Source organism: Larimichthys crocea, chromosome XXI, assembly GCF_000972845.2.
Source record: "Larimichthys crocea isolate SSNF chromosome XXI, L_crocea_2.0, whole genome shotgun sequence".
Lineage (NCBI taxonomy): Eukaryota > Metazoa > Chordata > Actinopteri > Sciaenidae > Larimichthys > Larimichthys crocea.
Window position 1 is genome coordinate 9,579,032 of NC_040031.1, and position 12,957 is coordinate 9,591,988.

A 12,957-nucleotide genomic window follows, 5' to 3' on the forward strand; every position below is an offset into this window, starting at 1 on the left:
CTAAGTTTTGGCCACTGCATCAGTTTGATTAGTTGTCATAACCTTCTATAAAAGAGGTATGTTATTTATGTTCAGCAGTTACCTGATCACAGTTTTTGATCTACTTCAGGCTTCGGGAAATCCCAAAGTTTTAGCCTCTCTGGCATCAGTGCTTAGGTTCTCCAGAAGTGTTGGGATTGTGCTGTAGAGTTATTTCAGTGCAACTTTGCTCAAAGATGGCGTCCGAAACTGTGACATCACAGTCACCTACACCCACTTGAAACAAACACATTTCCAGTCAGGTTAATAAACAATGAGCCCTTTCTGTTGAAAAGACGATTAGACTGAGAGTTAGGTGTCTGTCCAATACCTTTTTTTCTGAGAACACAACTGTGTTGTTTCGCTTTTGCCTCTTGTTTGAAACTACATTGGACGCAAGAGACCACCATCCTCCTCTGTGTTTACCCAAAGCGATAAAATTCCAGCAGACCCACATCTGAATACAGCTGCTGTATATTTGTTCGTGCCTCTGTGAAGTGTGGCCACATAAAAACGTATACTGATAAAATGAAGTAAGCTCTGCACTCTGCAATGCTAGTGCACTATGTCTGCAGTTTAAGTTTAGTACGTAAGGAAATGACAGTTGGCACGTAGGCCAGGACCCTTCAGCTTTGTTGTCATACTTGATTTGGCCTCCACGGCAAAACCTGTGGAGAATGAGAGAAGGGAAAAACCCCACACAGCTTTGGAAGAAAACAGACTGAATCAGCAGCGCAGTTTCACAGTAGAAAGTTCGCAGTGACACTGAGATGAGATGTGTGTTGTGTGTCTCATCCTCCCACCCTCGCTGTCCTTGTGTTGATTTGTAGATCCACAGACTCCAGCTCTAAATCAACAGATTAGAGAGGGAACATGCTTTCTTTTTTTTTTTTCTTCTGTCCAAGAAAACAAAACTCTCACTGTCTGCGGCCAGACCACACAAGACTCACCCAGACTAAATTAAACAGAGGGAAGCAAACATGATAGTGTGCAGATCATTACTGGCAAAGTTTCATCGCCAGATTGATGCATTGTGCACCCTATATGATTCATAAACCCTCTAGAGCAACACATAAAAATTTGCGCCAGACTACTATGCATGCCGGTGTCTGAACCTCTCGACATTAAAAAAGTAGATGAGTCCATCAGTACTTTTTATGCAGTTGTAGAGTTTACAGATTAAAATAATTAGATGTGCTTGTAGTTTATTGGCTGTAGTGTTTAGGATATAGCTTGGATATGTACCAAAGGAGTGCATCCCTATTATCATATATGTGGTGTGGATACAGACCTTGCTATGCAGCAAAGCTGTTATCAGTAACTGTGCTCACTGTACACCTAGAAATTGAATATAATATGTATAAAGGGGGGCAGCAGTAGATCAGTCCGTAGGGACTTGGCTTGGGAACCGGAGGGTGGCTGATTCACGTCCAGCATGGACCAAAGTATGGAGTGTGGACTGATAGCTGGAAAGGCACCAGTTCACCTCCTGGGCATTGCTGAGGCGGCCCTTAAGCAACCCCTAACTGTTCCAGGGCATTCACTCCACCATCCCTTTACATTTGCATGTCTTTGAGCCTTTGTGTTGTGTGTGTGTTATCTCGTTGTTATGTATGTAAAACTCGAATGAAATAGAATCTCCCTCGAGGGATCAATAAGGTATATTCACCTTTTATGTTTTTGTTACCTTAGAATAAGCCTTAGATCTGCAGACGCCATGGGTCCTCTTCCACAGAGCCCACCATGTTTGTATAGACTAACCAGATACTGAGTCTAGATAGGGCCTCTCCGGTTTTTCACACATTTTGTGGCCACTGTAGTTTCTCCTTCATGCCAGTAAGGAGAGGGTAAAGTGAGGGGATTGTTAAGCGAGTACACTGCAAGATGCCACCAAATCTCCCGACTTGGAACCCATACATTTTAAGTCACATGCACTAAGTATCCGTGACAATGCTTGTTTAGTGACAGAATTACTGCTGACAAAGAGTGTGAAGAGTGAGAACATTAAGCATATTGATTATGTGTGGCTAGAATTTCAGGAATGACAGGCTACTGAATGACTGAACTTATGATACTGTATACAACATGTTACAGGTGTGTGTTTGTGTGTAGATGGTTTCCTCCAGATGTGCTGCGGCTCACAGGTAATCTCTTCCAGATGCTGCGAGGTCTCGTATTTAAAACCACACCGCTCACTGTCCTGCATCCTTGCTCTCCTTGAGATTCACGTAGACGGATGCACCTCAGAATCACAGATCCCTCTCCTACATTCCTCCAAGCTGTTCATCATTTTGAAACGCTATGCAACGACTCCAACATATGGATCCCATATGTAAGCAATGGTGTCAGTGGAGTGGTAACAAAATGTACATGTATGGATTTCATCCATCCATATAAAAAAAGAAGAACTTTTTTTCACACCATCTCTGATCAGCAATTTAAAGTATTTATCGCGGACACGGAATACAATTTATTTAGTACGTTTGCATCAGTGTAAATCATCTGAAAATAAGAATCGTTGTGTTTTTGTTGTCTTAAAATGAGCCTTTATATCTACAGTGAGAGCAAGTCCTCCTGTTGAACCGCCATTTGTCTACAGTAGCCCAAACGACAAACCAACACTGACTTAGAGATGACCTTTGCTTTTATGTGAATTTCACAACCAGGGTTTTTCTTTCACGCTTGGAAGAAGAGGGTGGGCACGGGGGAAATATTTATTTAGTTGCAATCTGCAACTTCACCACTAGGTGCCACTAATCCTACACACGCACCTTTAAGTGTAACTGTAAGAAATAGTTTTAATCCAATTTGAACCTTCAGTCAGTTCTGTCGTGTCGTCACACACCACAAATCCAGCGTGATGCTATGTGATAAAAATTTAAAGTTTTATTTATTCAAAGCAGTGGTCCACTCTAAGTCATAAACGATTTTGCAATACAATGACATGATTCAATTCCTCCTCTTGTCCATAATACATTTTGTAAAAATAAATTCGATAGTGATATCTCAATAACGACCAGAAATGTCAACCTGCTGGTGGTGCTGCAGGAAAAGTCAGTGGATCAGCAAATTATTGGAAATCTCCATTGGGTGGGCATGGCGTTGTACAAACCTTTGTGGCAATCTTAAAACACTAAAACACGATGGTAAACGTGGTCGTACTTGCCAAACATTTATATTCGAGCATATTAGCATTCAGCTCAAGCTCACAGCTGTGTGCGAGGTTCAGCCTCACAGAGCACCTTAGATTCAGACTCTTGGAGAAATCTCGTGCACATTACATAACTAAGAAACTCAAGCACCAGTAGTTAGTTTTCTTTCTCTCTGGTGCTCTTTTTTTCAGAGATAACATCCTGTTCAACATCGTTTCCCAATAAACAGAAATTTCCAGACTTTTCTGCAGGTCTGATTACAACAAAATAACTGGGAACATTTAACTTTTTCAGGCCTCAGTCTGTCTGTCCATCTGTTCATCAAGTGCCAGTTTTTTTTCCCCCTTCCATATGTTTGATTTTTTGCCTATTTTCCTTCCTGGCTCCCTGATGTTTTTCTGTCTCTTGTTTCCAGACTGTCAACAGCAGAGAGCAACAGAAGAAGCACAGGAGCTGTAAAAACAGGATCTGCTGCTGCTGCTGCTGCTGACATGTTTCAGAGATGGTCAACAAGGCGATGAGGACCTGAAGCCTGCCGACAACAACCCATGTGTGTCCCACTGAACACACGCGCTAAAGAGTTGCAGGCACCAGTCTTCTTGTAGTGTGGTGTCTGTGTGTGTGTGTGTGTTTGGCTTGCCCCTTTGTGTGTATGTTCACACACTGTGCTGACTTCAGACTTCAGCCCAGAGTATGGTCCAACTGTCCACTCAGTCTGCCTGCTGGGAGGCCTTTTGGGTAAGAGACATCTACACGGTCCATGTGTTTGCATAATGTGACCCTCGTTGCTTTAATGGTGCTGAGATGGTTTTGGGTCTGAGAAAAAACATATTTGGTGATGTTTTTCATCAAGCTGTAGTCGTATTCTGGTGGCTTACCGTGTGGCAATGTGGAAATCCAGTACGAGAAAGGTCATTCTAATCCTGTGGCATGCGAGGTTTGGTGTCTGGTCTGTTCACATATAACAGTTGCCCTGTGTGCCGCTTTGCACTTCACAACATGAGAAAAACTAGGCCTGATAGAGCTTGTAGTCCTCTCACGACTCGATTACTGCACCGTCGTCCTGACGGGCCCCCAGACTGCACAGGAAACACTTTCAGATGATCCAAACAGTGCTCACCAACTCCACTACCTGTAGCAGCTTGCATTAAAACTCAATTGTTAATTCCTGTTACAAAGTAGCCTTATGTTTCCTCCTCCAATGAACCATGCCTTACTCTGCCACCTTACCTTCATGCAATCCAGACTCTTCTCATCGGTTGTTCCCTGTTGGTTGAACATCCTACCAGTTCCTACCAGATGGGTGTCCCCTCGTACCTCAGTTTCAGAGAGGACCTCCTCTCCAGCTATTATGCTTTTGGGCTGTAGATTATTAGTGGGGTCTGGAAATTAAGGAAGCAAGTTCAGTTTATTATTTATTTTCTACTATACGATTTTTGTTTCACTACCCCAAAGTCAGATTCTGTGTGATTAGAAGATATGACAAATCACTGTTACCTGGGAGATCATGTGGTCCCTGTTATTTTTAAAACAAGAAGTTCTCCACTCTCTTAGCCCTTGTATCGCAAATCCCGGTAGAGGTTGGTCTAAGCATGTGATGCTTGATTAACACGCCCTGCATTCCTCCTAACGGCAACCCATTCCCAACTGCACCGCGGGTTGTGCCGTGCATCTTCAGCCATGAAAAACAGGCTTGGTGCCTTGACGTTCCTTCTTCTTTGACGTAAAAAGGAGGTTGTTTATCTTTCTGAGAAAAAGTCGTTTTTTTAGGAGTCAGCATGGATGAATGTGATTCAGGCGTAAAGATGTTAGTCACAGCATTTCGTTCTGGATGCTGACGTCAAACACCATTTCTAATAAGCCGTTCTTCAGGTGGCTCTTCAGTTCACTGCTGCACACGAAAACACGTGTGGGAATAATATTTCGTACACATGCACAAGTACAATATAAACTCCTTGTGTCTTTTTTTCTAACCTTCTTTGCACACAGAGAAGCGACACAGACACAGTGTTTTCTTTTACCTCTTTAGCAACATTAGCGTCATTAGTTTTTCCTGCAGGCTGCAGCTTAATTAGAAATTAACAACAATTCATGATGGCTTGAGAATAAATACTGTTTAGGACAACTCAGGAGATTAACAGTTATGATGGATGACCTCAGGCTAACTCACTGACACAACATTTAAGTCACAACCTTTGCCCAGGATTACAAAGTGTGGACAGGTCTACTGATGTTCTTAAGTGGATGTCAAAAAAGCCATCCATCTACCAACGTTTAAGCTGATAATTGCAGCTTACATTGCTTAAAATGTTCACCCACTGGGTGAGCCACTCAGAAGTTAGGGTCGTAAATGATACATAATATATTGTAAGAATGTTCACAGTCTGACAGTTGTTGGTAATTGTGTTGTTTGTCATCAGTCACATACTTGTCTGGCTCTCAGACGTCGGACACGTGCTGATCAGTTGTACCATGACGACAACTTTGGTTTTATTCCACTACACATGAGGGAACATATAAGGGGTGAAATAGCACATTATATGTATTGTAAGTGTGTATGCGTGGATATGAGAATGACGCAGTCCCAGGTACTCTGTAAAGATTTACTGAGAAGAATGAACTATGAACAAATCCCCGCTATATCATACTGTCGCCCGCATTTCCAAAGAAAAAACTAATTAACTACACTCGGATCTTTTCAGAAACATTCCAGATCTTTTGTTCATAATACTGACCTTTTTAGCCATTTAGCACCATTTGCTACCTTTTGGTTTTATGTCCAACACCTGCAGCCGAGGGCTTTGTCTGAAGCTTTCTTCACTCTTGACACCAAGTGATTGATATGCAGCCCCTCATAATCCTCTGGCTTTAAAAGCATGCAGACATGTGTAGTGAGAGGGGGAAAAAGTGGCCAGGGATTAACTAGGAGTGAAGTCAAGAACACCAATCATCAGGTGAAGGTTGACAGCATGACAGGACATTCCATTCAACCATGTGTTAGCTATCTACATTTTAGTGATGTATTTGTAACAATATTTAAATATATGATGATAATTTTCAGTTGAAAAGTAAATGACACAATCAGTCTTGAACCTGTAAGAAATATTGTCCAATTCTGCAGAATCTAAAGGATCAAAGCATTGCAGCTAGTGGGGAATGATTGATTTCAATTTCAAGACAACAGTCAGTCTTACCACAAACACAGATGGACATCTGGTTTATATTTCCTCAGATTCCCTGTTGGTATATACAACATCAAGAGAGCAATACAGCTGATTTTGGGGCTCTAAAGGTGAAATTTGACTTTGCAATTCTGTCACAACTAAAACTAAAAAAAGTCAGTTCAGAATTTGGAATGAAACACAGGCTGATCACTAACTTTTTTAAACATTTCTAAGCCAACCTAAATGTTGCAGATCTGTTGAGAGAACTGAAAGATAAATGTTGGCAGCAAATTCACTTGGACCAGAAGACGTCTGTGCAGGTTCTCAGTCACCCAGGTCATCTTTCTTCAAAGTCTGGCAACTGGACTTGTCGGTTCTCGGATCTACAAGGATTGACAAACAAATCCAACCCAACCTATAACTGACGTCGCAGGACTAACCCAGCTGAACCATGTGGAAAGCATCATAACCATACAAAGGACCCAAAGAAACGCTGATTCTAAAGGAAAAGGTCTATTCGCAGTTGAAAGGATTCCTGCTGTACTGACGCATCTTAAACTTTGACCCATCTTTGGCTACGAGGTTATTTTAGATGCAACTCTGGAGCTTGGTGCAATTTCACAGCAAGCAGCAGAAAGAAGATCAGAAAGACGAACATAAAAGGCAAGCTGAGAAAAAAATTTCACACTGTCAGAGAGGTGTCAAGTCCAAGCCTGTGATCCTCTCAGAATCTGTGGTTTGTGGTGTTGTTGTACTGGAGCGCATTATATTTAAAGATGTTTCTAATATTTGTCTTGTCTGTCAAAAAGAGTAGAAACATCTAAGGCGAAGCAGAGGCATTCCCCATTTGATTCAGATTCCTTGTCAATAAACTGTTTTAATCGCAAGTAAACTCCTGCAAAGGTCTGGAATGCTTCTGATGTTTTTTGGTGGAAAACACACAAGTAAAGCTGCATAATCACTGAACATCACTGATTTATCATACGGGTTTAAACAAGTCTATTGTGGGAGAGAACATTTACGTTACTGTTCAATACAACAAACTGACGATGTGTCAATAATGTTCAACATTTAAACATGTCCCGGAATTTACATCACATTTATATGCCTTTTTATTTATGAGTCATTATTTCCTTCTCTGCTTCCCTCCCTCACTCTTTTTTCCATGATTTCTCTCTTTAACTCCTTCTCCCGCCATCTCTCTCTCTCTCTCTCTCTCTCTTTCATGTGAGCTACACGTCACACCTGAGTGAGCGAACCAGCCGACTAAAAAAGTCAATGACTTCCTGGATGACTCAATGCGCCACCAGGGGTGAAGTCTTTGTGGCAGGCAGCCAACCTGTTTCCACAGAGATCAACAAACGACTGAAACCGACTCCTGCTTTCACAGCCTGCAAAAAAAAAAAAAAAATGGACAGGACAGGGTGTAGGTTGTAATTACAGCATGCTGCATTGTAGTTGGGCACCAAAAGAAACAAAGAAAGGGTGATCACCTCATGACAGAGCAGAAGAAACATTCATTTAAAAAACAGCTTTTCATTTCATTCCAGTGAGAGTGCAGACAGATTAACAACAGATTAGGTTTAGAAGCACACTGTAAAAAAGATATAAAAATCAAGATTACGGTCTGGCACCTCATGTTGTTTGTACTGAAGTCAGCGTCTGCCAAATGATGTAACTATTAACACGGCTCACCCTCATGGCTTTGGCTCACAGTTTTATTCTGACATTTCTGCAGATTTTACGGTGAAAAAACTGCCAAACCGTGACAGTAAAAGACCGTAAAATATGCCATGAAGTATGACTGTGTTTTACTGAATTTATTTATACAGCATTTTTAAGGGAATTTATACAGAATAAAGTATTGTTAATAAAGTAAAACACCGTAATATTTAATGTTATATATTACGGTTTTTCACTGTCATGGTTTGGCACCGTAAAATCTACAGAATATGAATAATATAATGGAATAAAACGCTTATACGTGAAATCATCTTTTTCCTGTTATATTAGAAAGGGTTATACAGTAAACTTCTGGCAACCACAGCTGTCAGTTTTTTACCGTAAGGCAACTGTTTCTTTTTTACAGTGCAGCTTTTTTGTGGTGGCTCAGGTTTCCTCTCTGAACCTTTATGACCGCAGTAACAACTTTAACAGATAATAAAAGGACAGAAAACACTCTCCATTCTTGGGACAGCAGGGTGTGGTAGGGACTTTTTTTTTTTTTTTACTAGACTCATTAATACTCATCTAGCATTAAGTTGCAGACACAAACAATATGCATGATCCACTTTAACACCACCCCTACTCTAGGTGTCACCAGATCGCATAGCTCCATACACCCCATGTCACACATCTGCGACCTGTGTTTGCATAACGTTGCTGTTAGCACATCGGTTAATCATATCAGCACCCTTGAAACCGATGAGCTCATCTGCTGGCTTGCCCGTGAAACAAAAAGGGAATTCAGCAGAGCGCTCCAGTGAGAGAGAACCCGGGACACGAGATGCTCGCTTGACCGGACACAAAACCTTGAATGTTACAACGCGTTCGCTCTCATGCTGAACCTCTGTCACTCGCACAGGCAACGATGCATAAAAGCCGCATCTCTAAGCTGCACTCAGAGTGCACTTGGAAAATTACAGGGTCTGTGATTTAGGTTTCATTTCTAAGGATATACTTGGAATTTAGGTCTACAGAATTTATACATACATATATTACATAAATAGAGATTGTATATGTTATATATACAGGCTGAAGTAGTGACTGGAACATCCTGCGTCCATCCAATTTACTTGCTTGTTTATTTATTAATCCTTCCATCAGTCTACATTCCTTCGATATCGGTTCGCTCTTGACCTCGTCCCTCACCGTTAAATGTCTGCACCTCATCCTAAAACCATATAGTCCTAACCTTCCTAACCCGTGATGACTGGGTGAACACAAAAAGAGTGATCACTGGAGATCCAAACCTCAGACTGGTCACACACACACACACACAGACACACACACACACACACACATTGCTCGGAGCTGACTCACCACAGCTTTCCTCTTCTATTCTTTTGCCCTCCTCTGTTCTCTTTCTGTTCTATCTTTGGATTTTTTGATCCTACACTGGCCCTATAATTCACCAAAACATCGTCACATCCAGTGTATCACAATGGCCCGAGGCTTCATTAGCTGTAGGTGGCAGTAAGCCTATATACCAACAGCTGGTCAGGTGGCAGTATATAGACAGGATGCCTAATTTTGCAGCAGGCCACACGGGCAGAATGAGTATTGGTCACAGTCCACTGAATGTTGCGTCATGATCAGATAAAACAGAAATATCTGCAGCATTTACACGTCCTGTTAAATGGGTAAAAAACCGAATTGAGTAAGTTGGGAAACTACGTGTGACAATTATCAACTTTTCTGGGACAAAAGTTAGAAATACGTTGCTCTTCTTTTCTTATTTTCAGTAGATCTATTGACATTTCACTTGTTTCATGCATGACTGCTTCGAAACTTCGTAAGCTGAACTCTCTCACTCCTGCGTTTTGCTCTATAGTGTTGAAACTGTCAGATGCTGATGTTTATACAGTTGTTGATACTGGCTGAACTGTGGCAGTGAAAAAGCAGAATCCCCTCTGGGACAGTCAGTCAATCAGGCTTTATTTGCACAGCAGCCTTTCATGCCTCAGGGGTGACTGACAAGCTGATAATAAGATAGAAGGCATGCCAATAAGAGGAATTAAAGATATTACTAATTAATGTAATTAATATTAATGTTATTTAATAATAATAATTTAATGCAGAACAGGTAAGATAGAATAAAAGTTTAATAAACTGAAGGTTTTAGTCCTCGACTTAACAAGCTCATGCCAAGTGGTTCATACACTGGAATCATGTGAGACATACTGCATGTAGACCATGAAGTGCTTTAAAAACAAGTAAAAGACCTTTACCAATATAGAAACTGACAGAAAATCATGAGCCTTAAACAGGTGTACTGCGTTCTCTCCTTCTGGTCCTTGTCAGCACTCTGGCTCAGGTTCTAAATCAGCTGGGCGTAGACTGGAGCACCAGCACAGTCTGCTCGACATACCGTAAAGACATGCGTTAGTCTCTCTGTCTGACTCAGAGAGAGAGAGAGAAATTGTTGCACTTCAGCAAAATTTTGAAATCTGATTTGGTGACAAACCCGACGTGAGCCTTTAAGCTCAGATCTGAGTCAAAGACCACATCGAGGTTTCTTGCTTACTGGCTTGGGGTAAGTCCAAGGGAATTTAAATTTGCGATTATAGAACCTATGACTACAATTTCCAATTCACCCGAGCTGAGCTGTAAAAAGTTTTGTGCGTGTGTCATCAGGAGAAACAGCCACATACAGTTGTGTGTCAACAGCGTAACTATAGAAAGAGATGCCAAGAGGGGCAACACACAGCGGATACATTAAAAAGAAGTGACCCTAAAACCCCACAGCTTATTTTGGAGGTTTGTTGGAATTGATGACAACCTCTCCAAAGAAGTCCAGAAATGAGTTAAAAAATAGTCCAACGTGACCCCTCATTGGTCGAGTAGTACCAACACTGAAGGTTTATTGGCGTCTAAATATATCCTGATGACTTTTACTAGGGCTGTCTCAGTCCTACGATCGGTCTGAAGACCAGAGTAAATTCATAATTTAGAATTAAGAAGTTCTGAACCTGTTGTTAAAAAGCACTCTGGTGCTGCTTACGTTCGACTTTATCCAGTGACAGAAACATGAAAACAGTCTGAATTGCTTCATCATACATTCTTAATTCTTCCTGCACATGTAACTTCACCATCTGTGCTCAACGATCCAAAACCTCCCGCTTCAATTTGGTGGCTTCATAATTATTCCATGGCATGTTCCTCTTTTTAATTGTTTTGTTTTTTAAAGACATGCAACAGTATCAAGGGCTGTAGCCAACATATTGTTTAAAGGCATTGAGGAGACTGTAAGTTCAGGAGGGAATCCATGTGCAATGTGCAACAATTTTGAAATGACTTCAGGAGTAAATAAATAAAAGTGCATTAAACATGTGAGAGAGCCAAGACAACAACACAAGAAACATTTCAGATCAGCCCCATGTCTGACCTGTAGGTTAACATGCAACTCAAAGTGTTAAAGTGCGTGAAACATTCAGAAAACTGAACCAAATAAGACTGTCACGGTCAACAATGGCGACTGACAGTTCAAGGTTACTTGCATTATAGAAAGAAAGACGCTCCAAGGTAAAAGTCTCTACCCATTGGAGTTTCTCTTACAACTCGTTTCCCATGTGTCCTGCCTTCTCTACAGAGATGGGAAGAGCGCAACATTTGCTTTAGGTGTTGCTGGTGCGTCCTCAACCAACCAGGTCTCAATGAGAAAAAAGAAATCAGCCACATTTCGTTTTGATGGATACCTTCATGACCTGACAGCTGCAGCAGATCTTCATCATGCAGATCATCAGCGACCCCATATTGCCACTTGCCTGAATATGCGCCTGGATAAATAAATAACTCGCACCTGACGAAAGTGAAAGTAGTTGCAGTTGCACAACACAACACACACGCACACACACACACCAGATCACATCTGTGTGTCCCAAGATTAGAGGTTGACAATATACATCCAAGAACGCACACGCTCAGACACGCATATATTTACACACGCACCTCGAGGTTCCCTTTTGTCCCTGCTCCCCGGGATGCGTAAAAGGCAGTATCCGCACCGCGGTGGTAGTAAAGAGCCCTTGTTAAATTAGACCCGATGGGAATCCAAACAAACACCATAAAAGTCATTAAGGGAAGTCCATTACTGGCTCCATCCATGCAGCTGTTGTGCGCTCCGTCCGTGTGTGCCGCCAAGTGCGCAACAGGCTGACCCTGCAGGTCCTTCCAGTCAACTTCAAGTCGCAGACACGCACACAAATACAGGCGTTTCCAAAATAAAAGAGTGCGCAGCGAGACGTCTTTGTGCGTGCCTTGCTGTTAGCTCTCCCTCCCGCCCCCTCTCTCTCTCTCTCACACACACACACACACGTTTCAGCTGATCATTCATTGGATTTACAAAGAAAAGTCCCTCTGACGCCTGCGCTTTTATTTCTTGCCGTGTTGCATCAAATTAAGAGCCCGTCAATTTCTCATCTTACTTTGAAAGCTGACTTCTAGCCGGATGTGTGGCTGCTGTGTCCCGCCTGCGGTCGTGGCTGGCTCTCCTCCTCTAACAGGTGACAGATGATACCTGGACTCCTGCAGTTCGCCCGCAGTTTTCGGCCTGAGATGCGCACGAAGGCGAGCAGGACAGCGTCTGCGCGCCAGACACGCGCCTTAATCGATATTATAGGCTTCTCTTGTTGACTGATTAGACAGATGGGGATCAAAGAGACAGACGAATAAAATAATATTTCACTTGTTCTGTTAAATGAACTTCATGAGGGCTCAGTGGGAGTATCCCACAAAGAATGCCTCATGTTCCAAAGCAAAGTGATAATCCACCTGTGTTGTAAAAAAGCGCTAACAGCTTCAGACAGGGGGCAGAGGATGGCTGAGGACAGACCTGTGGATCCAAACGTGGTGTTTTTCCACTTCTGTGCGTAATCTTGTGACACAGTGGCTGGATTTATCAG

General features: G+C 42.1%; 1 protein-coding gene across 2 annotated transcripts in view; it reads right to left on the reverse strand.

Moving 5' to 3' along the window:
- The window catches only part of il34 (interleukin 34), a 41,605-nt gene extending 29,275 nt beyond the window's left edge, over positions 1-12,330 (reverse strand). The window contains exon 1 of one of the 2 annotated variants that reach the window (XM_010743578.3): positions 12,005-12,330. The gene's annotated coding sequence lies outside the window, so the exon portion shown is untranslated. Of the gene's footprint in view, positions 1-9,376; positions 9,600-12,004 lie in introns of those variants that run through there. The other variant, XM_010743579.3, reaches the window with a different exon arrangement.
- Positions 12,331-12,957: the final 627 nt, after the last annotated feature.